Raw genomic sequence first — 25748 nt, 5'->3', positions numbered from 1 at the left:
CAGCCCTTGATCTACTTCTTTAATATCCACCCACCTTCTAATATCTCCCATTAATAAAAAGCACCGCCCCATTAATTCTCCTATCAGATTCCCCCCCCCATAATTCCCATTTGCGTACAACCGTCTGCCATGATAGGACCTAGGATATCCCGCAAGATCCTTCCATTCTAGAAGCCTGATGGCTCTTTCTTCCAACAGTTCTGCTTCCTCTCCCAAGGCAAGACCTTAATCTGTAGTCTCTTACATTTCTTTAATAAGGTCTCAACCCTGGTTTCCCTGTCTGTGCAGGTGCTCATTTAGTTACCAGATAAGCCACTCTACCCGCTCAATGAGTCAGCAAAGATGAGGGAGAGGTGCTTTCACACACTAACTGTTCCCTGTGCAAAGTTTGGTTTCCTGGCCTCGGGCTACTTCTTCCTAGGCTTCAAGGCCCTACCCACTCACCCAGGTTCATTAAGAACATTCATACAGGTCCTCCCACTCAGGTTCCACCCTGGAGGTGAACTGAATCAGCTGTAGGCAGTTCCCTGGATAGTGCCGCTGTGTTTGTAGGAACACACAGCACACCCCTCACAACAGGCCCATCACAGTCCCAGAAATGGAGGCCAGGCCTCATACTAACAGCTTATTCCTGCAGCCCACCAGCTGCAGTGGATACAGTTATAATCTATTACCACTGCAAGACGACTTAATTTCTGGACTTAAAGGAAGTCGGATAATACTTTATCCTATTAGCGTTTGCCTGTGTGAATTGACACTGGCTTCCTTCTGACACGACAGCATATTCTTCCAATTCATCTCTTAAGGGGATGAATTGGGAAAGTCTGGAGTAAGATACGAAGGAGGGCCAAGGAAGAGACTGCTAAAGGAACCAGGGGAAGGGAAGACAATCTTCAAATTAGGAATGGGGAGAGGAGACCTAGAGGGATATAGCAAGACTGAGATAGCTCAAAACATGTTTGCATTTCATTTTGTTTCCCTTGTGAGGGAAGCGACAGCAACTACTGGATGTGTCGTATGCTTGTGTCTGAGGAAAAAAGGTTCTGAAGCCACAGAGAAGCACAAACACAATAAGGAATTGGCCTATTCCATGTGCCTCTGGTTTCAGCTCATTGGTCTGCAGGGTAGCTTTCCCTTTAATTCCTCTTCCACCTTCCTGTTTTAAGTCCACATCTGCTCTGACCAGTGAGTGGTATCATATCAGCTGAGGGCAGCTCCACAGTGTGTTCTCACTGCTGGTCGACCTTGGAATGGCAGTGGTCACTGAGGACAGAATGATGGTTTACAGCTTCTAACTTCAGGAATGTGGAGACAGTGAAGGGAGCTTCCAAGTTAATTCAGAAAATCTAGTTGAACCCTCTCATTTTATTTGTGAGGAAAATGAAGCCCAGGGGGGATGTGACTGCCAGTGCCCACTAGCTGGTGATGCAGAGACCAGGTCTCTGGGTTCTCAGCCTAGCACCGGCAGGGCCACTGTGACTTACAACTCCAGGGGGCGCCACTGACAGAAGCCACAAAGTGATTAGTGCCCCCTGGAGTTTGCAATTTGGTGCAGTCCCTTACCCTTTGCTTCCAGGGAGGGAGGGAGAGAAGGGAAAGGCCTTTCAGGCCAGTACTTTATCTGTGCTTAATGCTGTCAGCCAGATGGTGCCCATTCCTGACTTCACTCAAACAGCTAGAGCTGAGAAATCAGGCAACTTTTCCTTTCTCTTCAGCCATGAGTGTTCCAGGGCATGGGAGTTCTGATGGCTGCCCAAACAGCTAACAAATTAGAAGAAGCACTTGTGGCTGAGGCCGCCCTCCCCATCCCTATAAAAGTGAAGAGCTGTAAAGAACAGGTATACCTGTGAAAGGAAGTTTTGCAGAAGCTCAATCATGTCAGAGGTCCGTTCAAGGTCAAGTGGACCACTGGAGAAGCAGGGACGTCTGGAGTTCTGCTTCTACCTTCCCTGGTACTGTAAGCAAGGCGACCCTCACAGGGAAAGCTCAGGCAGCCCAGGCTGACTCGGGGCCTGCAGCTAGTAAACGTCTCCTCTTCCCCCATCTCAACAAATCCCCTCTTGGGAAACGGAGTGGCCCTGCCTAGAATTTTATCACATATATTTAATTAGAATCTATCTCCTTCATGATGGTTTCAAGTGAAGTCCCAATAGAAACATTCTAAAAGACAGCCGCTTTCAGCCAAGGATCTATCTTTTAACCAAGTTAATTTAGCAGAAATTTGCCATCTTGGATCGGGTGGAGTTACCTCTCTTCTCAACTTCAAAGCTGGGAAGAGAGGGGAGGTGGGGAATGCAGAGAAATAAAGAGGAGGGCGGGGGCTTTGAGCAAATGAGTTTCCGTCTATTAAGGAGCAGTAATTTCTGCTAGCTCCCCTAGAGACTGGTCCCCTCCAATAATGGCCTGACTCTAATGATTCCCACTCCTAAGCAACAGCCTGTGTTCTGCTGGTGTTGAGATGAACAGTGCCAGAGAAATTCCCTTTCTCTCGGAGGTGCTGCTATTATCATCATGCAGGAGAGATTACCAGCCAGGAGGATGTGCTGCTGTTGGGGGGGACAGAAAGATAACCAGAGAATGTACCTCTCCAAGGCATGGTACTGCTGACCTAGGACAAAAAAAGGCTGAGAGATAGGCTAGAGGTTAGTGATAAGATGAAAGGGCAGACACTCTGGACAGGAGGGAGAAGACAGGAGAAAGTAAAAGCTTAGGCACCTCCTGAGGAGTTGATAAACTTAATGCAAGACTAGCAGGCACTGGCTGGGAGGCAGGGGGAGGTCACAGGGGTGTGGGGTGTGTGGGAATGAGTTAAGCTCAGGCATAATGAACAAAAACGGATCGCATTTGAGATATGCAACATGGTAATATGAAAGCTGAATCAATTTCAGGTCCCTAAATACTGATCACCTTCCGGGCAGAAGCACAGGTGTGTGGGCTAACACCGAAACTGCGGGGATAACTGAAGCTGCAGTGTCAGTTGAGGGGTGGGGTCCTCTCATCCCGCCCTCTCCCTTCTCATACACTGAAGACGGTGGGGAGAAAAGCTAATACCATGGCTCTAAGTACTGCTGAGGCTGCTTCCAGCAGGTCTTGAGTAGGGGGTGGGAAGTCCCCTTATTTTGCCCCCAGTGGCTTCCCTGTGATGGAGATGCACTGCTTCCAGAGGCTGCCTTGCCAGATGTGCCAGCAGGCAGCCCGGCCACAGAGCCTGCAGTGCAGACAGATGCCCTGGGCCGTGTTCAGGACAGCGAGACCCTTTATGGTACTGCGGCTCAGCTCTGGGGCAGTGCCAGAGCAGCAGGGTAATGTTCCTCAGCCAGATTCATTTCCCCCCCAAAACCTCTTCAAATATGTGGGCCATGAAGAGAAGCAAATTTAATTAAATTACTGTATCGTGGGCTGCCCTTCCTGGGCAAGGGCTAAAAACAGGCTCATGCTGACATGCAGACCCATCTGTGTATACAGAGCACGCGTTTCTTTGTGCTTGGCAGCTGGATAGGGTTGGCAGTGCCCACTGCTGGCCCCGGTGAGCCGGTCCCTTTGCTGCAGCAAGGCAGAGTCAACACTGATGTAGCCCAGGCCCCGTGTGGCTCCGCTGACCTTTTCCTTTCTACTTAAAAGATGACTGAGTGGCACTCCCCCTTCCTCCATCAGTTCCTTTCTCCTCAAACGCCTCTCTTGCTGACACCCAGGACTTTCCCGTAAGGCCGTACCCTAGCTGAGCCAGGGAAGGAGGAATGAATCTGCAGGGAGGTGTGATTCAGAACCGTGCAGGGCAGGGTTTGTGTAGCTTGGCAGGAGATGGAGGGGTCTCCCTGGCGATTCTCTAGAGTGTCACCTCAGCAGTTCCCCACTGGCAGCTCCATGCTGGAGACAGAACCGTTTTCAGGTGCCAGAGTACAGCAGCAAAGCTCTCCGTCCCTGCACGGACTTCATGGTTGATATAGAACCTGGCCATCACACACAGGGGCAAGGAAGTTCAGTGGCAGTGGCAACGAGAACCATTTAATATGTGGAAATCAACACCCAAAACAAATGCTGGCTGTGCTGTACCTGTCGGCCCCACGAGATCATCTCATATCACTTCTGGAAGTTTGGGCCTCACTGCTCCAGCTTACAAAGTACCACGAGGGTAAAGAGTTTGCCCCCAGTAGAGCTGCGGCTGTGAAATGGCCTGAGGCAGAATCGGGTGTGCAGAGTGGGAGACGATGATGGGTTGGGGCGGGGGAGGGTTGTGCTTTTCCATTTGGAACTGAGACCCAGGAAGACTCAGCTGGGGAACCTTTTCCCTACCTGCCCCCAGAGATAACAGTGCCATCTCTCATGCCTAAAGTTACAGTGAATGTCACACATGGAGCCTGAGAGGTCACCTTGGGCTGGGACAACAAGAACAATCTAGCTGGGCAGTTTGCAGCTGTACTTATGCAGCCCCCTCGGGCCCAGGGCATCCTGGCATCAAGCAGACACCCAGATGATGGGGGCAGTGCAGGCAGCTCTCTAGGTCCCTAGCTCGGCCGGTTTACAGGCAGTGCCACAGTGAGTTGAGAGGGCGGAACCTCCCTACCCCAACCTCCAAGCCTCTGAGCCGCTGTTACAGGACGAGAGGCTGGGCCGGAAGGAGATGGCAGCATACCCACATCCCCCGCTGGAGCTCTGCTGCCCTCTAGACACTGTGCTCAGCGGCTCCAAGGCTCCTTTGTCACTGGGGGTAAGGGGTAGGGTGGGGGGTAGTGTATCTGCTAAGGTTTCTGGCTACAAAAAGGTTACTTTAAGGGTTTAGACAAATCCTGTCAATTTCGGACCCAACTCAAGAACCTGGACTGTGCCCGCAGGTCACCTTAGTCCAGCGGTTCTAAATGACGAGGACGTGTGGATCAAAACTGAAAGCAGGCAGGTCGATAAAACGTGGTGATACTTGAAGAGAAGAAAATGGATCCAAGAGAATAAGTTTCCTGGGGCTAACAGGCTAAGCAGCAACTGTAGCAGGAAGAGAAAGCAACATACCTTGTTGGACAGAAGCCCCGGAGAACAGGGCCAGTCCTGAAGAACAGGAAATCGACCAGTTTGGTGATACCTCTCATGTGGCTTTAGAGACACAAAAAGGTTCCTAGGTACTGGACTAGGGTAGAAGATCTTTCTTCCTTACTCAGCAAATCAGATAGAAGAGAGTAGACCCCAACCCTAGGCTGTAGGTAACCATGATATTTGGAGTGGAATCAGCCCCCTTAATTCCATCCCATCCACCGTCTCACGTTCACTAGGACATGAGAATGCTCATCAAATGACTGGTTCTAACTGGGGGGATAGAGGCTCTGCAGGCAGCCTCTGTCTTTAGTCAACTATGTTATTGGTCCCTGGGTGCCGATAAAGATACCGTTTATCTCAGTCCTGATATTCCCGCATGAAAAGGGTTGGCTTTAGGGGCTGTGTTGAAGCAGCCTCAGACTGTTTCCTCTAACGGAGAAGAATTCTTGGAAATAATGTGGGTAGCAGCTAAGCCTCAGGGTAAATCACGTGAATATTGGTATTGCTGGAGCAATGGCATGCCAATAGCTGCCGGGGTCCCTTAGGTTTACAGACGACCTGAATGAGCCAATGTGTCTGCACTGATTGCCCCATCCAAAGCTGTAGCAGTGGCTGAGGAGCCTGCTGCCGCAGCATCCCTCCCTGCTGCAGGCTGCTGCCAGAGGGCATGGCTGCGGGTCTCACTCAGGCCGAGCCTGCTAAATGGGACCCTTATTCCTGTGCATCTGCAGCTCGGCAGGGACCTAGCACCGGGAAAGGCAGAGTGAGGCCAGCCCTGGTGTGGCGTGTCTTTCTCGTGTACAAGGTCACCCACGACCCCTCTCGCATTTGTCACCTGCCACTTCATTTCTCTTGGAGAGGGACAAGGAGGAAGGAAATGAACTGATTACAGTGGGATGTTACAGGGCACCACCTTTCGGCACCTGGAGCCGGTCTGAGAAACCGAGGCGCTGTAGAGAAGTTGCCCAGTCTACATTAAAGGGAGAGAAGGGGAGGAAAAGGAGGAACGCTTATTTCTGCTCTCGCCTCATTCTCTCTCAGCTCCCAGGAATAGTTAGGAAGCAGAGTGGGTAAAAACTAAGGCTATTTGCAAAAACAGATTTGCTCTCATGCAGGCTGGAAAGTGTTTCCTGCATAATCTGAACTTAGACCTTGCTGTACCCTTGTCCTATGTGGTTCAGATTAAAAAAAAAAAAAAAATATATATATATATTTTTTAGCGTGTTGTCTGGGTGAATATGCCAGAGCATGAACTAAGAGTGGTCTCCGTGGCAGCCCCAGGTTGACCTGCAGGCCAGGCCTGGCCCAGCCCCTTCATCGCTGGGAAAGCAGGACAGGAAGAGGAGGGCAGTGGCGGGCGTCACTGGATAAGGCCGGGGCCGTCTGCACTACTGTGAGTCAAGGTTGGCTCAGACAGGAGACGCGAGGGGGGAGGTGCAGCTCCTGACGGCTCCGACAGCTTGGACCTGTCCAGGCCAACAAGCCGCTCAAGTGCAAGAACAGCCAGCCAAGTAGGCAGAGCACGAGTAAGGACTTAAAGCTTGAAATATCTGACAAGAGATGGAGGGAGGGGAGGACTCCGTCTGGGATTTCAACTGGCGTCTGGCCTTGCCTCTCACTGCTGAGGCAGACGCTTCTGCTACTGCAGGGCGGGATGTGGCGCCTGGGAGCTGGTGGGCGTAACCCAGGTGAGAATCCCTTGAGCTAGATGTTTTTTTTTTTAAAACCTTCATTTCAACAAATTGCAAAGACAGCTCTGGATTGTTCTCCCTCACTAATGCCCTCCGAAACAGAATCGAACTGCTGTCCACAGACACCTGTTCCCCTCTAGTCACCTGCCCGAGGTTAAGCAGCCTTGGGCTCTGCGTGTGCATGTGGGTAGGCCTGCACCGTCAATCACACGGCCTGGGATGGCAGCTGCGTCTCAGAGCTAGCTAAGGGAGGCGACACGGGGCGCCCGGAAGCGACAGACACTCTTCTGCTCTTCCACCTTCCTGTGGTTGGTGGGGGTGGGTGAGGGGGGAAGGCCAGCAGTGGGGTGCTCAGTGCCGTACAGCTCCTCCTGGTGAAGACGCTTTGAAAAGACCGTGGTTGTCAGTCCCAAGTACATATTCCCCACACTGAGGGAGCTGTTAAAAAATACCAGTGTCCCGACTCTAGATCACACATGGAGGAGACAGCACTTTGATATTTTCAAAATGTACCCAGGTGATCTGAGGGCACGCCCAGGATGACAGCCTCTGCTCTAGACTTGAGAGAGCAGGGAGAAGACTCAGTGCTGAGACAGGACAGTCCTGTCACTAACTCCAGAAGCGCCTCCTGTACATGGTTTTGCTTAAGCTGAGCCAGGGGTCCTGAGGTTTCATTCAGGTTCAGGAGAGTAATTTCCAAGAAAACTAGCCAGGTACCACTCGACTGACGGCCCTGAAAAAATACAGGGAAACCCTCCTACAAACATGTCGGCCTGCTCAGAGCCCCCGGCAAGGAGGGAGAGAGGACAGATGTTCAGAGGCCCATGAATATCAAATGGGAGAAATCGAGGCACAGAGAGAATACCATTTATTCCTGAGGAAGGTGGGAAAAGAACAGAAACCTTCCCTCATCATAGGCTGCTCTACAAGCTGATTCAGGCAGGGCTCCAGATCAGCACCCAGTTTAGGTTCAGAAGCCTAAATGAATGAGAAACTACTTTCTTAACTGTTAGGTTTCCGACCCTTAGCTGATGGCACTCCCGGCCGTAGCCCTTCTGCGGTTCACTTATTCATGTGTGCGCTTACTTAGAGCCCGTCTGGCGACCAGCACTGTGCCAGGCACTGGGGAACAGCGGAGATGAAAGGCTTGGGCCTTGCCCTTGAGGAGCTCAGCACAGTGGGGGAAACAGTTACGATGGATGGTCTGAGCGTGGCGATGGGAGATATGTGCCAGGGAGCAGCACAGAGTCAGGGACAGCTTCTGCCCCCTCCCATCCAAAGAGTGCCTCCCAGGCTGCTTGTTCTTATGGGGAAGCAACTCCCCCCGTTGGAATTCTGGATGTAGGCACCGGACAGCAGCAGGACCAATACTGACTCAGACCCTGGGGGGACGACCTGCTCCAGGCCCTCCTAGAGGCGCAGGAGGTGACTTCGCACTTCTCTCAAGCTGGCATTTGCTGAAAGGACCATGTCAAGGCTTCCCCTGGGAGTGGGAAGGAGGGCACCCAGGCTCTCAGTAAATACTACGGGTAGTGAAGCTCCGGGCTGGTTGACCTTGGCAGTCTGTAGCCCACTCTCTGCTTCAGCTTCCCTTAGCGACACACAGACTCACTGAACGTTGAGGTGTAAATAGCAAAGCCCCCTGAACGAAGAGCTGCTAAGCCAGGGTCCTAAGCAAGGCTGTGCTGTGTAAACGTAGCATGGAAGCTTCTAGCTTGAGTTCCATTTAGTGTGGCTGCAGCAAGCTGCTATTTGCCCCACCTGCTGAGCAGCCAGAGCAAAATCCTGCTTGGGAGTTGGAAGAGGCACTGAGGACACAAAAGAGCCATCACAGACTTGCACGCAGAGCTGAGAACACGGGGGCTCCTGGGAGCAGGGGGAGGGGCAGGTTTCAGCCCCCCCCCACCGCTTCAGCAGAATCCCACTAGGAATAGTGTTGAACACGGAGGAAATCAGGACCCCCCGTGGCATGTGTCACAATGCAGCTGTCTTCTATCTCCTGCGTGGTGAGCAAGGTCCTCAGGCTGGAGTGTGGGAGCGCTGGCAGGCAAACTACACGGCACAACAGCGCTCGGGGCTGGGTGGCACTGAGGTCACTGGGTGCAAGAGGCAAAGCGGTCCAGCTGTCCACTGTGAACTCTGACGACAGACACAGGTCTGCTTTGTTCTTTGTGCCCACCCTGCTCCTCACCTACCCAAGAGTTTGGGGTCCAGATACTCGTAGGAACTCATCCTGAAAGGTCTTAGGTTATCCAAAATCAGAGCTGATCTACGGTGTGGGGATCCAAATTTACTCTCTTAAACCACTGCTTCTCAACCCGAGATGAGCATCAGAATCACCTGGGGAGCTTTTTAATTAACGTTTTTTTCACTATTAGAAAAACCTTTCAATTTGAAAAATGTGAAACACTGAAAATAGAGAATTGTCATGAACTCCCATACACCAACCATCCAGGCTCAACAATTATTGAACTTGTCATATTTGGTTCATCTATCCCCCCTTCTCTCTGCTGAAGTATTTTAAAGCATAGCCCAGACATGATGTCATTTTGCCCTTCCATACTTCAGCAATGCATCTCTAAAAAACACAGCCATTTTCTTACATAACCACAATGCCACTATCGCACCTAACACGATTAATAAAATTATTCCTTGCTATCACCTAATATGCCTGGAGAACTTAAAGTAACAATCTGGCGCTTGATGAAGCCAGGGAGGCCCGGGTATTAGGATCTTTCCTAAGAGCCTCCCACAGCTCCCTATCCCAGTGTGCAGGTGGGGCTGAGAGCCACTGCCTCATCACCCCAGGACTCCTCTATGGGGTCTGACACAAGCTCCACGAATGTCCTACAGCCCCCCGTCACATGGTATACAATAAAAAAAAAAAAAAGGCAAGGAAAAGGTGAGTCCCAGACCAGGATGAAGGAAAGGAAAACGAAAGCATTAGGAAGTCAGCAAGCCACAGGACGGAATCCCTCGTGCAAGGCAAGGCTGTCCTGTCCTAACTGTGAGGCCCACTCACTCGGTCCCCCAGACCCATTAAAGGTCTGAAAGGCTTGGAAGGAGAGTTGTTCCCAGCTGCCCAGAGGGCCCTCAGCACCTCATAGCAGGCCAGCCTGCATTAGGCCTGCTCTATTTCTGGTTCTCCTCCCTGTGCACACTGTCTCTCCGGCCTGGTATTCTGGGCCAACTCCGAGCCTCAGCACCTGGCTGTAGGCAGGATTAATGAGGCCTCTGGTGAGTGGGGTGCACCAAAACTTCTTGGGTGTGGGCGCTGGGGTTTGGGACCCCAGTCTTCAATCTTACTTATTTCATTAAAAAAAAAAAGCCCTACACATCCTGCAAAAAGATGAGGCTGTATCACTGCAGCTAAAAATACCTCTATTGAGGGCGTCTGCTCACCAGCTCCTCAGTTAGAGATGCTACAGGGCCCTTTGTGAGCTGTGTGGTGTTGGCAGCTCCACAGGGGCTCTGGGCAGCTGGGGACAATCCCTGAAGCAGCGAATAGTGACTGCTGGGAGGAGGCGGCTGGCGAACAACTAGCCAGCCAGGACGGTTGGCACACATCAGGCAACTCCCAAACTCTTCTTTTCTTTATGGACCTACTGCCTAAGCCAAGAAACTCCTGCCGCCTTCTGCAGCAGGCTAAAACACCATCTCTGAGGATGACCCACAGTCATTGGGGACTGTTGTCGACCCCCCAGGATGCACAGGAGTATGACAATAATTGGCGGGGGGACGGGGCATGCCACCCATTCTGGCTCAGGGCGTGTCTGTGCTGCTGGATAACTTCCAAGTGTGAGTCAGTGGTAATCAGACACAGGTGAGGCCTCTCGGTGGCCTCAGGAAAGGGGTGCTTTAAATGCAGTCTTGACACCTGAAGGGGTAACGGAGTGGAGGCGTAGGGCTTCATGGCAATGAGGGGCTCTTTTCTTTGGATCTCTTTTCTAGGTCCTCTCAGCACCCAGAGGGTCATTCAGTCTAGCTGAGTCATTTTTATGGGGGAAGATGAAGCCCCAGGGAGGTACAGTGATTCTTGTCAAGGTCACAGATTTAGTAAATGGAGGAGCCAGGACTTAAACATGGGGTTTTTGATTACAAGTCCAGTGCTTTGTTCCACTATACTATGGCATTCCAATAAGTGGACTCATTCTAAGCATTCAACAGGTATTGAAAGAGCTATGGGAAAAGGTACTTTCACAGTTCAGGTGCCACAGGGACCTCAGGTGAGTGTTCCCTGGATGACCTGGGAATTTTGAAATCCCTGCAGGTTCTGGGGAACTCAAGGGTCAGATTCAGCAACTGAATCAGATGTTCAGTGGGGACAGTGACAGCGCCGTAGATCTGATCTTCAGCCAGAGATCGAAAGCCATTCACTTCTTTTCTGCCTGGGAGAGTGGGGAACATCTGGTATTAGCTTGACTCTGGGCTGTCAGAAGAAAAGGGGGCAAGGACAAAGCCACGGCCTGTTTGATGCAGGCGTTGTTCTCCTTTTTCATCTCTTGGCCTTGCGTGTGACCCTTATGAAAGAATTTGGAAGCTTAAGTCAAAAGCATGAGAAGACTGGGTCAAAAAAAAAAAAAAAGTATTGAAAAAAAGTGTGAGGTGTGGGAGAAGGCACAAATTGGTTCAGGAAGGAGACTGCCAATCGAACATCTCCTGAGTGCTCAGTGTGGGCAAATGTCTGGCGTTGTCCAGTATGGTAGCCAGTAGCCACACGTTGCTATTTAAATTTCATTAAAGATTCCGTGCCTCGGTTGCACTAACCACATTTCAAGTACACAGTACTCAGAAGTGGCTAGATGCTACAATACTGGACAGCACACGTAAAGAACACTTCCGTCCTCACAGAAAGTTCTATTGGACAGTGCTGGTAGATTGCCTGGTTGTTTCTGCTCATTTCTTACTGGCCACAATGAGTAGTTTCTGAAACCCTTTTGGGGAAGAACTGCACTGAGGGAAGCTGGAGGGTACCATTTTTCACTCTCTGGCAAACCTTCTAAACCTGAAAACTCAAAAGCTTAGAGCAACTAGGAGCATGAATCCACCAGTGTACTAGGCTCACCGGGCCCTAACCCCTCTCTCCCCTCTCTCGTCTGCATGTTCACAGCCACTCTGACCTTTGCATATTTTATTCCATTTCTATTTTACGCTGTTTTAATTGATGTTTAATATAGCTTAACTCTGTGTGGTGTTCACAGCCCCCTGTCACCAGGGGGCCATTCACAGGCAGAAGCACAATTAATAGCAATCCCCAGATTATGCCCTGTATCAAAGTTGTCATTGCACCGTATAAATGCTTATTATTACTATTGAATTCTCCAGCCCTGACACCTCCCTGTGTTTACTAGGTAGCAGACAATCCTCTATGTTTGTGCCTTCCCTACTCTACAGCACCATCAGGACCAAATATAGCCCTTGTGTGTGTGTTTAGCTCCATTCAGTTGTGCTTTGGAAAAAGGGGTAAGAAGCCAGAGTTAATAAAGTTAAGTTGCTGGAAAATGTAATCTGTTCCTCCCCCACTTGACAATCCCAAGAAAGACAGGCAGACACCACCGCTAACAAGATGGGTAATCTGCCTCAGCTATAGGGTGGAGGTGAAGCCCAGACCCTGATACCACGGCACGGCTTTCGGATCAGCCTCCTGTGACAGTAGAGGGAGCAGGTCTAAGAGCATGGGATGCTGGGAGGGCGGCTGGGGGGCTACCCTGTGCCTGGGCTGAACGTGACCAGAACACAGAGCTCAAGCCTGGGGGGCAATCCCAGCTCCCCAAGGAGCTCAAGGGCGATCCAGACAGGAAATCTGACCCCTACGCCCCTCTCTCAGTGAGAAAAGCGAAGCAAAGCAATTCTGTAAACCGCCCTCCTCATCCCCAACACACGCACACAGAGGAAAAAGGAAAAACCCTCGACTTGGCACTCCGTGGTTGCTTCTTCTGGGCTCTCGTGAAGCTTAGTTTTTGGCAAGACAGCTCTTCTACGATTCACATGTCAGGAAAAGCAGTGGACGATTCCAGGTGGGTCAGACACCTGTCCTCCTCCCGCTCTGGCAGGCCTTCCCGTCCTGTTTGCCGTTCTCGCGGCACCCTTGTCTAGCGAGTCTCCCCTACAGAACGCAGAAGCCCCGGAGGACTTCCTCCTGTCTTAGCTTCTTGTTCTTTTCTCACAATGGAGCGTAGAGAACACACGTTGCTTACCACTTCTGTCCACCTGTCACATTCACCTGACTCCCTTTACACGCCACCGATGTCACAGTCTCCAGTTATTGCCGCCTGTACTGCGAGTGGATGGACAGGTGGCTGTGGCTTTTGCCTGGGAGGCGCAGAGGGGGGCAATACAATGGGAGCATGGAGACAGCAGGTCTATGAATTACCGTGTGAACGTGCCCTAGTGATTACCTTCCTCCGGCCTCAGCTCTCAACCACTGTGAACCGTTTGGATTGGACAGTATAACGCCTAGAGGCCTCATAGCTATAAAATGCTCCAAGGCAGTATTCAGAAGGCTGTATGCTCAAGTCCTTGGAAGCTGAATGGGTCATGCTTATTTCTATTTATAATCCCTTTTTTATTTTTGCACTCAATGCTCTATGGAGAAATGTAGATTTCTATTCTAAATTCTTCTGACAAAGGAAAAGCTCTATTTTAGGTTGTTTGACGGGGCAGTGTTTTTAACTAGACTGAGTTTCCCATATTTTATTTGCTTTGCCTTCTCCCATCTTTGCCTAAAAGCTTCTAAAAAACCAGAAGTGCTTTCTGTACTCAGGCATAGCAGGAACTGAGGCTGCCTTGGCTGAAGGAAGAAGATGGTGCCCATCCAGGGCCCTAGTGGAGCCGGACTATTTGCCACCCGCTGCACTCGTTGCCTCGTCTCCAAACAGGGCCCGTTCTGTAGTTTGCTGTAAATATACTAGGAGCTGAGCCACTAGCACTTCCCACCCATGGCAAGCCTCGAACCCTCCGTACTCTGGCTGCCAAGATGATCTGAAAGCAGGGGGCCACTTTCCAGCTTAGGAGAAAAACACGTGCATTAAGTGTAAACTGCTTTTCCCTCCTCTCCTCCTCCCCGGCCATTTTGAAAGCTTTAGACTGAAAGGGAGGAAAGGGAGGAAAGGAAGACCTGTCTGATGAAGCCGAGGAAGGTGATGGAATTATCAGACTTCCCTCGCCCCATCTATGCAGGCCAGGATGGTTTACTAATGATCCATAGGAAAAGAACAATCATCCTGCTGGCAGCCTCACATGTAATTAACCAGCTTCACGGAGAGCTGGCTGCCTTCTCCGGGTCTGGCACCTGCAGACCGCAGAGCTACCTGACATAGTGGCACTGGGTTTCTAGTGAAATCTCCCTACTGGGAGAGGGGCATCCAAAATAGTGACCTTGACCCACTGGGCACTCACTCAGGATACGTGACTGCAATGGCAGTACTCCTCTGCAGAAGCCTGGCCCTGTGCTCGGGCTCACACGCAAGACTGCAAGCTGCCTGACGGCAACCACAGCTCTGGGAACCGCGACTCCCATGAAGTGCCTGCTCAGGTAAGTGGCTCCCTCTGCCGGGTGGCGCAGGTTACGGAGCAGGGGCAGCTTCTGGGCGGCCCTCCAAACATTTGCTGCTCCGCAGTCAAAACTCTACTGACTGGAGTTTCTGGAACTGGCTCATGCTGTGGAGGGACTGAGAGGGCTTAACGGACCCTGCGAGGCATGGTGGACAACAGGTGCCTCTGTGTAAAGGTACGTGTTAGAGAACCAACAAAATTCAGACCACCACACACAAGGGGGAAAAGAGGCTGGGTGAGCCGAGTGCTGCCTCCGCAGTCAGGGCCAACCTCCCTCTTAAGTGCCCTGGGATTCAAAGATCCTTGGCGTCACACCAGGTGAGTGACGTTATAATATTTGCCATTCGAGATGCAGGTTTTAAAAACCAACTCTTTAGTGCTTGGCGCCTGAAATGTCATGAAGGGGCTGGGCCTGGGGAGGGTGTCTCCATCACCTTCCCCAAGTGAGAGCCAGAGGGTGTTTCCACTGAGGGAGAACAGAACAATGCACACGCACACATGCACCCACCCTTCTGGGGCTTGTTTCTAAAGGTGAGAAAGAAAGCAGCTGATAATAACTGTCTCCATTCTTCACCCCTGGTGGAAACAGAGTCCTCCTAACATAAGAACCCTTCCTCCCCCACTCCCCACCCCACTAATTCCCTCGGGCTGAGCCAAAGTTAAGGCTCATGGACAGCAAAAGCAGCCAGTTCACAGGGGTCATGGGCTTTTCACTCAGCGTACTCAATTTACATTCTGTAGAAAAATGTGTAATAAAGGCAGGCCGTGTACTTTAGGAGAACAGGGGGAGGAAAGTGTTGGGGGAGGCAGCCACGCCACGCCGCCTCTACCTGAGAGTACAGCCCACGTGGCCAGTCCCTCAAATAAAACCACAAGTCAAAGAACAGGCTCCCCAGGCTTTTCCCGCTCACTGCCCGCAGTCTCCTTCCCCACCCAGCTTTGGTTCTACAAGCCAAACCCAGTGGTTCTCTCATTCCTGTTATACCAGCCCAGGAACAAGAGTAGCCCAAGTTGCAGACCAGCAAAGTAACAGGCAGAGGGAGAGGTCACTGACGGCTTGGTAGGAAATGGATCACTCATAGTGAATGAATGGGGACTGCCTGCCATTTGTCCTTGCCGCCGCTTTAATCAATAAGGGAAAAGGTGAACTGCTATTGATCTCTTCAACACCTCCCAATGATACTGTACAAATTACACAAACACAAGAGGGAGGGTGAAGAAGCGAGAGAGGAAGGGCAGATAGAATTCTGGGCAGTGGGAGAACACGGGGCCTCCCTGGAGGTGGTCTTCCTGTCACGGGGTGTTAAGGATGCTCGGGGGACGTGGGAACGTGTCAACTAGAGCCCTTCCTCACCCAGGGCAGGGCTGCCATGGAGAGCAGCCTCGGGGCTCCCCCCGCACCTCCTGTGCTCGATAGAAGCCACGTGGCTTCTCCTCCTGTACACTGAGAGGCGCTGCTGGTCCCAAGGCCTCATGAATTTCTGACTTTGCCATTCTTCAGTGGTGTTTGGCTAGGTTATCTCGACAACTGACTAAAATTCCGTATGGGGAAGCAAGAACCAAATGCTTCGAGAGTAATCTCTAGCTTCGCTGTACTCACCCCACCCCCTGGGTCAACTGGCAACCCCCCCCCAAAAAACTAGATAGGCAGCAGATAAAGGTGAAACTATCTTGCATCATACTTGCTACTGACAAAGACAATGGCTTCCGGGGTTCAAGCCTGACCCTTGAAACACTCCGGGCTGAAAGACATGTCAAAAAGATCAAAAGGTGAGAGGTTGGATCTGAATCCTGGGATCATGTGCAGACAGGCTTGATGATGTTATATGTAAATACAGTGTTCCCCAGCGAATCAGGAAACAGGGCACACTATTACCACAGACGGGCTTATCAACCCATAACAGAAAGACATACGCGTAGTGTCTGATTCTCAGGACCTGGCCCAAGCAGTTGGCTTTAAGGAAGACCGAGAGAATTCTTCAGTGCTTGGGGACAGCTACCGTTTACGAAGTACTGCTTATTAGAACCAAAGTCATGTCAAGTGAGAGGCAATGTAACAGACAGATGGCATGGCAGAGGGAAAGGGGAAATATGACCCAAGGTTAGCTCGACGAGGTAAAGAATGGTGCGATCTCAGGGTCCAGGAAGGACACTTCTCTTGTTTCATCAACTGGGTCTAACTATTCAGATGCAGATGAGGAAAAAAACTGCCTCACCGGAGCTTCCTCTCCAGGTCACACAGTGCCCTCAGCCTGTGGGTGGTTATCTGTCATCTAGGGCCTGGCAACCCTTTACTGCATACGTGGGAATGACGAGGGGCTCCTCAGGGGTCTCGCCACCATGCCTTTCAGCATTCTCCAGGTGGAACAGGGCTGAGTGCTCCCATTTTGCAGATGGTGAAACCAAGGTAGGAGTCACATGTCAAATATAAAACAGAACTCAACCATAAAAAGCCATGTGTGAAAGCAGTGAGAGCCCTGGCATGATTCTCCAGGGACAGTGACTCAGGGTGTGATTGTGTAATTCTGAAATCAATGACAACACAGTTCGCCAGTCTCCCCACCTTCCTCCCACAAATACCTGAAGGGCCAAAACACAGAGCAAAATAAAATGCAAGTTATAAAGCTGCTGATGTGTTTAGAGTGGAAGTGCTGAGATTAGAAGGAGGAAGTGGTTAAGTGCACCCTGGGCGTTTGGAAATGGCCACGTCTGCAGCCCTGTAAACCGATGAAGGATGAGCTCTGGCCGTCTCTGCCAGGCAAACAGAGAGACCGGCCCCACGCTCAGGAGCCAGAGTGCAGCTATAAGAGGGCATGAAGATAAGCAACAACTATTTAGCAAATAGCAGTATCCTCCTACAAGGAATCTTCCAATTCCGAAAGTGACCCTATTCTAAAATTACCAAGTGGCAAGTGGCCAGGCCAAAAATCCATGTCCAATCAGTGGTAATGGACTATTTGTTGCATCTCCTCATATAAGGTTGCAGTGTTGCTATAAAAATCCTGGGTCAGTAGTTTTAGATTTATTTAACTGGAGAGGTAACAGCATCCCAGCACTGCAAGCACTGGAGAGACTTCTGAAGTGCAAGTGGCATATGTAGGGTTCTGGTTGGGGAAGGACGGACCTGTTGGTTTTCTTCGCATGACCTTCCATCTCTGGTTATATACAGTCAATGCCAAGATCCTTTTCTGGTGACCATTACACAGAATTCCAGTGAGCCAAGAGAAGGGAAAGGGGGAAGAGGAAGGCATTATGCTGACCTGGAAAGAAAAATGGCACAATGAAGCAGCTTCCAATTCGACCTTTCATTCCTGGTTCAATGGATAGCTTTTGTTCTTGCTGCAATGAGTGTCCCAAAGGGTTTGTCGTGGGTCCTTTTCTTATCCATTTTAATCCTGGCTAATATCTAGATCTTTCTTTAGAGCTCCTGCCTGGCACTCCACTCTCCTCCAGCCCTCCAACTGAACACAGATCAAAGATAAACTCAATGGCAATCAGACTGCTGTGGTCACGGTAAGGTGGTATGGAGACAAAAAAGACCACCACTGCACCATCAGAGGATAAGGAAGAGTGGACCAGCCAGGCTCTAAATAAGTCATCCCTGTATCCCCCATTTTCAAGTCCCAGTGACACTGGGAAATGAATAAGGTCAGAGTCCAGTACAGAGAAAGCATGGGAGAGCCCTTGGTGTTGGCAGATCATCCCCCAAATACCCCATGGCAGTCGGAGTGCATGGCACAGATACTCAAGCCACTCCTTCTCAGATGTCCACGTGGTATGTATGGAGTCCTGGCTTCCCCCTCTTTGGTGACGGGTGGCTTATCTATGGTCCACAGTCAAGTCTAGAAGAGGCTCTGTGTGTAGGTTCAGGACTTCTCAGCATTAGTGTTTCCACTGAATGTGACCCTGCCTAGAAAGAAGCTGTTCTAACGTGCAGGAAGATGCAGAAGCAGCGGCAAAGAGACCCTGACTTTTATCTTCTTTGTAGGAAAGAGACTGGCTGACCCCTGATTCTACTTAAATGCTCCCAACACACAGGCCTGTGCCCAGCCCACCCTGCCTGCTCTGGCTATGGAGGTTTATCCTCGGGGAAGTTCCAATCCTAGATTTTAGCTAACCTCCAAGAGAATTTTCATTCATAATAAAAATGATGCTGTGAGCTGTTGCTCACTGAGTGTTTACTACCTACGAGGGCACCAGTGCCGGGCACATTACATGTATACATTATTTCCAAAGTAACCCTACAGAGCAAGTGCCCTCATTATCAGTGAGGCACTTAGGTTTAGCAGGTCGGCTGCACTGCATAACCCCAGGGGCACCATTCATACTGAATTCTATTACACACTGAGATTGCCCTGGTTTTAGAGAGGGTAAGGATCATGTCCAACGTCACACAGTACACGGTGAACCTGGAATGAGAACCCAGGTCTGACTGTGCACACATTACTAACAGAGTCTTTATTAAGTGGCCAGGAAGGGAAAGATGTCCTTAAATGGGCAGACATGCTGTTCAGCCCAGGTTAGGGGATCTCTGCTGTTAATTCTCAAGCTTGCTCATAATCTTATTTCATACACCACTGCTTTTCATAACAGACCACTGGTCACTTTCATTTTCAAAATCCATTTAAGTTCAGCTGACCAGAAACTGTCATGGGTAGAGCGGCAAGTGGGAAGTTCATCTATAAAGCCAGGTTTGGAACCCAGAGGGTCTCGTCCAGTCCGGCAACAGACACAGGCAGTGGGCATGCTAATGGCAAGAAGAGGGCAGGGTTAAGGTTGGCTCATCCACCAGAGCAGTCAGGCTTGTGTCCCTGGGGGAGTCACACGTGAAAAACCAGAATGTTAGTATTACCTGGAGAGCAAATGCAATCTACAGTCCGCTTTTCTTTGCGGGCAGCTCAGGCAGCCCTGCTATTGTTTATTAAGAGCCGTGTTCTAAAATGATATCAGTTGAATTATGTAATTCCAAGGGGAAATCATTAACATTCAGGCAGTGGGCGTGTCTGGGAATAGTTAGGACAAACAGAACAGGGAGGCATGGGGCCTGAAGACCCCTGAATGTGCCAGCATGCAAGCTCACACTCAAGTCTACATGGGCGTGGGCCAATGTGTTGGGGTCTGAGGTGAAGCTCTTCTGGAAACAGAGTGGGCAGTCTATATGAGGCCGCCTTGCATGTGAAAAGTAAATATGATCTGCTAGTCAGAAGGTATTAATGAAACAGAACTAATTTCCAGATTAGGCTTCCAGAAAGAAGTGGACAGACTTAATAAGGGATTTCATCTGAAAAACACAAATTCTGAGTCCCTTTTCTTTAGCCCTCTGTCATTATATTAAGAATGTTAGCTCCCCCCGCCTTTTTTTTTTTTAAAAAGAGAACCCTAACCAAAGCTTAAGAAGCAGTGAACATCCAGGGTGACTGAAGAGGTAAGAGATATCTAAATTAAAATAAATGGCACCCAGCTCACCCGGCAGGCACCTTTACCTCTGAGGAGTCCACCAGTGTCTTACCTCCTGACAGCAATTCTCCATTTGTTCTGGGTCAGGGGCTCTCCATAGTTCTACAGAAGGTAGACCAGGAGGCTCAATGTGCCTGGCAATAGCCGTCTTCCACAGGGATGACTCATAAAGAACGTCGTTTTATGTCAGACAGGCAGACAGTATCGAATACCATAGGTGGCAGGGGTTCTGCTTAGCAAGGCTCTGTTTGAAGGATTTTTACGACCTTACGTTTGTAGTGATAATCTGTTAGCAAACCAGGAAATGCATTCTCCAGCAGCAATCACTGCCCACTATACTCGCTTCCAGGCCTCAATTTAGATGAAGTTCAAAGTAAGTACTATGGACTATTATAGCAGAAAGATGCAAGGGGAAGTCATGTTTGAGCCTTTTACAGCTTTACTCTGGGACTGATGTGGGTTAGAACTAAAGATGGAAAGGAAAAACCAGCGCCAGGGACTGCCTTAGCATTACCAAGGCTTCTACTTGTGGAGGAAACAGAATGCGGCAGGTCTAAAGACTATACCTCTGATTTCCTTGTGCTGGAACGAATATTAAGAAAAACCAAACTGAACTGGAAGAAAAAATACGGAAGTCTGTCAAGGAAGAGTTTACATACAATAGTAGGGACCCATTGTCCAGGGAAAGGAAGAATCCCTCTGCTGAAAAGGATTTTCTTCCCTGAGACAGAATTACTTTCTTGAGAGCTTCCTATATATCCTAAGGAGGCTAAATCTCTTGTGGGCCTAAACCTTATTCTGCCCACAATCCCAATAGCCAGGCCGGGATGCGAACACTAGCCTCTGGAGGGCAGTGAGGCCTATCAAACCTATACCAGTCAGGCTGTATGACATAATTACAGGTAATAGGATCTTGGCCAAGCCAATGAAGGATTAGGCCCAGCAGCTATTTCAGAAGAATGGATGCAATTCTATGCTTGACTAGCTATGAAAGTTCCAAGCTGAAGAATAGGGAACAGACGACAGCCAGCTGAGCCAGCAGCTTTGCAGAGAGGAATCCCACAGGAGCCGGCACACTGCTGGCACCCATCAGCGTGCGCTGCTGAGCTTGCTAGGGAAGAGACCGGCGACTGGCTCCCAAGGAGTTTAAAAGCCGATAAGGGAGACCAGCAGCCAGGGGAAGGGGGAAGGAAGGACGATGTGACAGTCTTCATTTTAGCCTCACCTATTCTCACTCTGATGACACTTTTGCTGAATGGGACTAGAATGGGAATTGAAGGCCCTCCTTCTAGAGCTTTTAGAGATACCTGGCAAGGGCCAGGAGCCCAGAAATGAAGGGGCTGTAAGTGAGCAGATAACAGCCTGGTATTCATGTGGTGCTTACAACCTATCAGTGAACAGGAATCTGAACTTCACAATAAACACTTCACCTCATTGAATAGTTAGATCAACAAAAGCAGAGGATGGAAAACAACCAGGGAGGGAAAGAGACAAGTAGCCTATATTAGGAGAGTGGGGAAGGGACACTAATACTTTCTTTGTGAGCACTGGAATTAAAAAAAAACAAAACAAAACATTCAAATACCATTATCTCATTACCCCATCTGTAAGATGAGGAGACCCAGGGAGGTCAGGGTCCCATCGGAAGCACACAGTCAGGTCTGAGTAATGGAATTTTTCAATGAGAAGTTCCTAAATTAGCAGCTGTGTGTCCAACCTCTATACTCCAGAGACTCCCTCTCCACCCCACAAATGCTAAGCTTAGAGAGCTTTCCCGAAGAACTGTAACAGACAAGAACAGGCCTTCTTCCAGATCTCCAGAATTAGGTCACAGGGAATCAATTAGTCGATTTAATGAACATTTATTGAGTATCTCTTACACACGAGGTAAGGTACGAAGAACAAAGACCAAAGCATGCTTCTTGACCTTGAGGAGCTAACAATCTAGTGGGGAGACCAATACAGACAGATCCCTTCAGCGTCGTTGGCCAGTCCATGACAGATGTCTGTATGGACAAGGAGCTTTGGGGACTGACAGAAGGCCATCTCACCCGGCCTGAGAGATCCAGGGAGGGCTTCTGAGAGGAGGACAGGTGGGAATAAGCGAGCAAAGAAGGGGGGTGGTTGGTATAGTGGGTGGAGAGATGGAATGGAGTGTTATGTATGGGGAATTGTGAGTATAATAAAGTCAGTTCTGATGAGGCGCGGATTGTGAAATGAGTAGTGGTGATACATGAAGTTGAGAGGTTATCAAGGATATATGTAAACTAAGGAGATTAAACTTCATCCCAGACACACCGGGGAGTTATGTATTTATAAACAATGCACTTAAGTCAAGATTTCTCTTTTAAGAAAGGTTAGAAATAGAAATATGGATACACATGATGAAACCGATACGAAGACAGGTTAGTGAGGAATCATACAAAAATTAAGGCCCACGAACACCAAGCAACAGATGAAGCAGGAATCAGGCAGTCAAAAGATACAAGAACTGTGACAAGAGGAGAGTCGATATTTTGGGAGGCAGGGCCACAGCAAATTCCTCAGATCCCTCTGCAGTCTTGAGAGCCCCCAGAATCAGACTCAGTGGCACTGACCACTCAGTCAGTGTTGGACCTCCAGGGAGATCCTTTACTAATTTATTAGTTCCAGACATTTGAGGGTTGAGAAATATACAGTATGGCTAAAAAGAATGACCACCTTCTAACAGCAAAACGGGCAAGACTGGGGGAGAAAAAGCACTCGCTTAGGAATACAGAAATTTGGGTTTTAGTATTTGTCCTACAATAAGCTCTGTGAATAGAGGCAGTTCACTCTGCATCTTAGTTTTCAGAACTGTAAATCTTGGGGTAATATTTTTCTTATAAGTTTGCTGTGAGATTAAAACAAAATATTATATATGAAAGAACTCTGGCACTAGAAAATGCTATACAAGATTGATCACTATTAAGACAGAGAGTCTTTACCTGAGCCCCCCACCCCTACCCCCGTCAAAGAAAATAGTCTTAAATTAATTGAAAAAACAGACTGAAAGACCCCTGGTGGGTGATGAACTGTCAAGAATGTGCGGGGAGGTGAGAAAAGCCTTAGCCCCCAAATAGCCTTTAACGCCTTCTGGGATAAAAGAGCTGTTTAGAAAGCTGGCCTTACTGCCTTCCCTCTTTCCTGGGAAGTGGTAGAGATAATCTAGAATAGGGCGTCTTTGTACAAGTAGGTACAACATTGCTGGACGGCTGGCTTGCTTTTCCAGTAGGTTATTATTCCCGGCTCAGCAAGGGCTACCAAGGGGCACGGCACTGACAAGAGTTGGAGAGCAGTGGGTGTCCTCCACCCTGGTGGATTTCCCCGTGGCTGGAACCATCCTCATCGCCTTGATCCGGAGAAGTAATGTGGCTACTGTTCCACCTCCCACGTGTCTCCTGGACAGGGAAGGGGCCCGCATAGACAGACAGGAGCAGGAAGGGTGAGAGGGCACATACCACAGTGCTTTGGGCAAAACACTATTTACATCAGCGGTGAACTGCTTAGACCGGTTTATATTTCAGACAAGATGCAGCACACTTGGTGCTGAAACAAAGAAGGAGGAACCACTTTCCTTTTATTTAAGTATTCTTTCCCACACAAACCCCTCCATAAATGTATACCAATATTCACTGCTGAGTCCATGTTTCTCTGAAACATAAATACTTGCTCTTGAAACGGCAACAGTTGCTGTAATGCTTTCACGCAGTTTTGTTTCTAAAAGAGCACGGGTAGTGGGAGGGAGGGCATCCAGGACTGAGCCCTGGCCACTGCAGCCTGCAGAATGAGCTCCCCAGGGGGACATCCTCCCTTTTGATGCCAGCAGGAAGAAGGGAAATAGGTCAGGGCAGCAGCCAGAGCTTTCGGCTCACTGTCCAGCACGAGGACGTCATTTTCCAAGCAGCAGCAAAGGGCAGTTTCGGAGATCTCAGGACAAAGGGGTCACGGAGAAAGGCCTTGGAAATGAGCCCCCAGCCCCTCCCCGGGAGCTGCACCCCCTACAGCCTGGAACTGTGAAGAGGGTTCAACTGCGGCGCTGATCTCCTTTAATAATACTTTACACCCCCCTCTCTAAAAGCGCAGGTTTTCCCAATGGAGCTGCAGAGGCAGCAGCGGGTCAGTGAGCGAGGGCTGGCTAGGTGGCCTTCAGAAACGAAGGTGTGGAGAGATCCCAAATGACTGTTTTATTCACAGGAAGGGCCTCAAAAGGAAGGGGATGGCTTGGGATTGCTGGATCAATGTTTTAGATAGGAATGCCAAGGCAGAAAAGAATCACTTACCCAGGACCACATGATAACTGGAGTGTGAAAACCTCGGAGTCTGCACTTTTAAGCCGGTTATCTAATGCTCTCTCTCACCACTACTTCTGGGAAGACGCTAGCAACGGGCACAATTCCCCATCTGGGAAATTACACCAGATCTTCCTGTCCTTGGCAGTGTGGCAGGGAATTGCCTGAAAGAGGCAGCTGTATTGAGGGGGGGGGGATGCCTGGCAAAGGGGGTGTCACCAAGCACATGCCGTCCAATGGGACACAATGATCTCATGTTGTATGGTCCAGAAGTAGCCCGGCCTCAAAGGCCGGGGACATGAGAACAAACTCATTTTCAGGGCTGTACCAAGCCATTTAAACCCAACTTGGCAAAACCTGTACAGCATGGTCAGCAAACATTTTTGATAAAAAGATAGTAAATATTTTTAGCCATTGCAGACCATATATCCTGTTGTAACTGCTCAACTCTGCTGTTATAACATGAAAGGAGCCATAAACAGTACATAAAAAGGTTAGTGTGGCTGTGTTTCAATAAAGCTTTATTTACAAAACTGGCAGTGGGCCGGGTCTGCCCATCCCTGCTATACACCAGCTGAGTGAGGCTGAGAAGAACTGTTGAAGGCCTTTCAGAGTTTCTTGGCTGCCTTGGTCTTCAAGGTCACAAAGAGAATCAGGTAATGACATGGTGTCTAGCTTACTGTTCATGACCTGAAGCTGGCAGCACCACTGGAACACCCAGACCACTGACCTGGAACAGTCCTCCCAGACTCCCGACTCAGGGAGAGGAACAAAAGCCAAGAGGAACCAATGGCTGAGGAGAACGACCATGGAGAAAAATGGAGAAAAAGAAGAAAGGTGATGAAAGGTGGCAGGGGAGACACTCAGGAAAATGAGCTGAGTGATGGCCAGAAATGTTAGGCGCTCTGTCCTGACTAGTGTCATCATAAAAACACATTTCAGGAAAGCAGGGCTCTCAGGTCTCAAGATAATGGGGGCCAGCTGAAATGAGAGGAGTCTCGTGTGAGATGGTACAGGCTCCACGTGAGGATATGGGATGGAAAGACTACAAGTCTGTCTCCACCCCAGACTGAGAAGCAGACAGGCAGCAATTCCTGCTCTGTCTGCCCAAAGCTAAGACAACCCACCTCATAAACAAGGAGTCGCTTTTCAGGGCCAGGCACCCCACACCCCAGCTTTCTGTCTGCTCCCCGGCAGGGGCTGACCTAGGGGCGGTGGTCATTACACAGTCTCTCCCCTACTTCACATCCTTCTCAATTCAGTCTATGGGTTCTGGAGTCCAACTTAATGGCCATATCTCTGTGGGATCACACATGGGGCCCAGGAGGTGCTGTGAAATCATGAGATCCATGTGCTACTAACTCCTTTCCTACACGAGAGAGCAGATTTACAGTGACTGGGAAAAGCAGGCAGGGGGTAGAGAAATCCTGGCCCCAAAATAAGATAATAAAAAAGAATTTAAAGGAGGGTGGGGCAGGATCAAGGCCAATCACATCTTCACAACACCTGATTACCTGAGCTAAATGTGATTATCAAGGGAACAGGCACAAGGTAAGAAAACCCATTCAACTTCGGCCAATAGGACAGCAGCTCGGCTGCAGAGGAGTTCCTGGAGTGGAGGCTGCCCTGAAGGTGAGAGCCGCGTGCGGTGTGAGGCTGCGGACCCCTGCTCAGCCATCCAGGAAACCCCGTGGCCCTTCTTCTAAGGGTG

The 25748-nt window shown here is 49.8% G+C and overlaps 1 protein-coding gene across 1 annotated transcript in view; it reads right to left on the bottom strand.

Annotated features, from left to right (window-relative positions):
• Nucleotides 1–25748, bottom strand: part of SND1 (staphylococcal nuclease and tudor domain containing 1) — a 419523-nt gene that overhangs the window by 68311 nt on the left and 325464 nt on the right. The gene's annotated exons all lie outside the window — the stretch shown is intronic.

Source organism: Phocoena phocoena, chromosome 9 (assembly GCF_963924675.1).
Source record: "Phocoena phocoena chromosome 9, mPhoPho1.1, whole genome shotgun sequence".
In the NCBI taxonomy this organism is placed as follows: Eukaryota; Metazoa; Chordata; class Mammalia; order Artiodactyla; family Phocoenidae; genus Phocoena; species Phocoena phocoena.
This window is presented reverse-complemented; position numbering and strand designations above follow the sequence as displayed.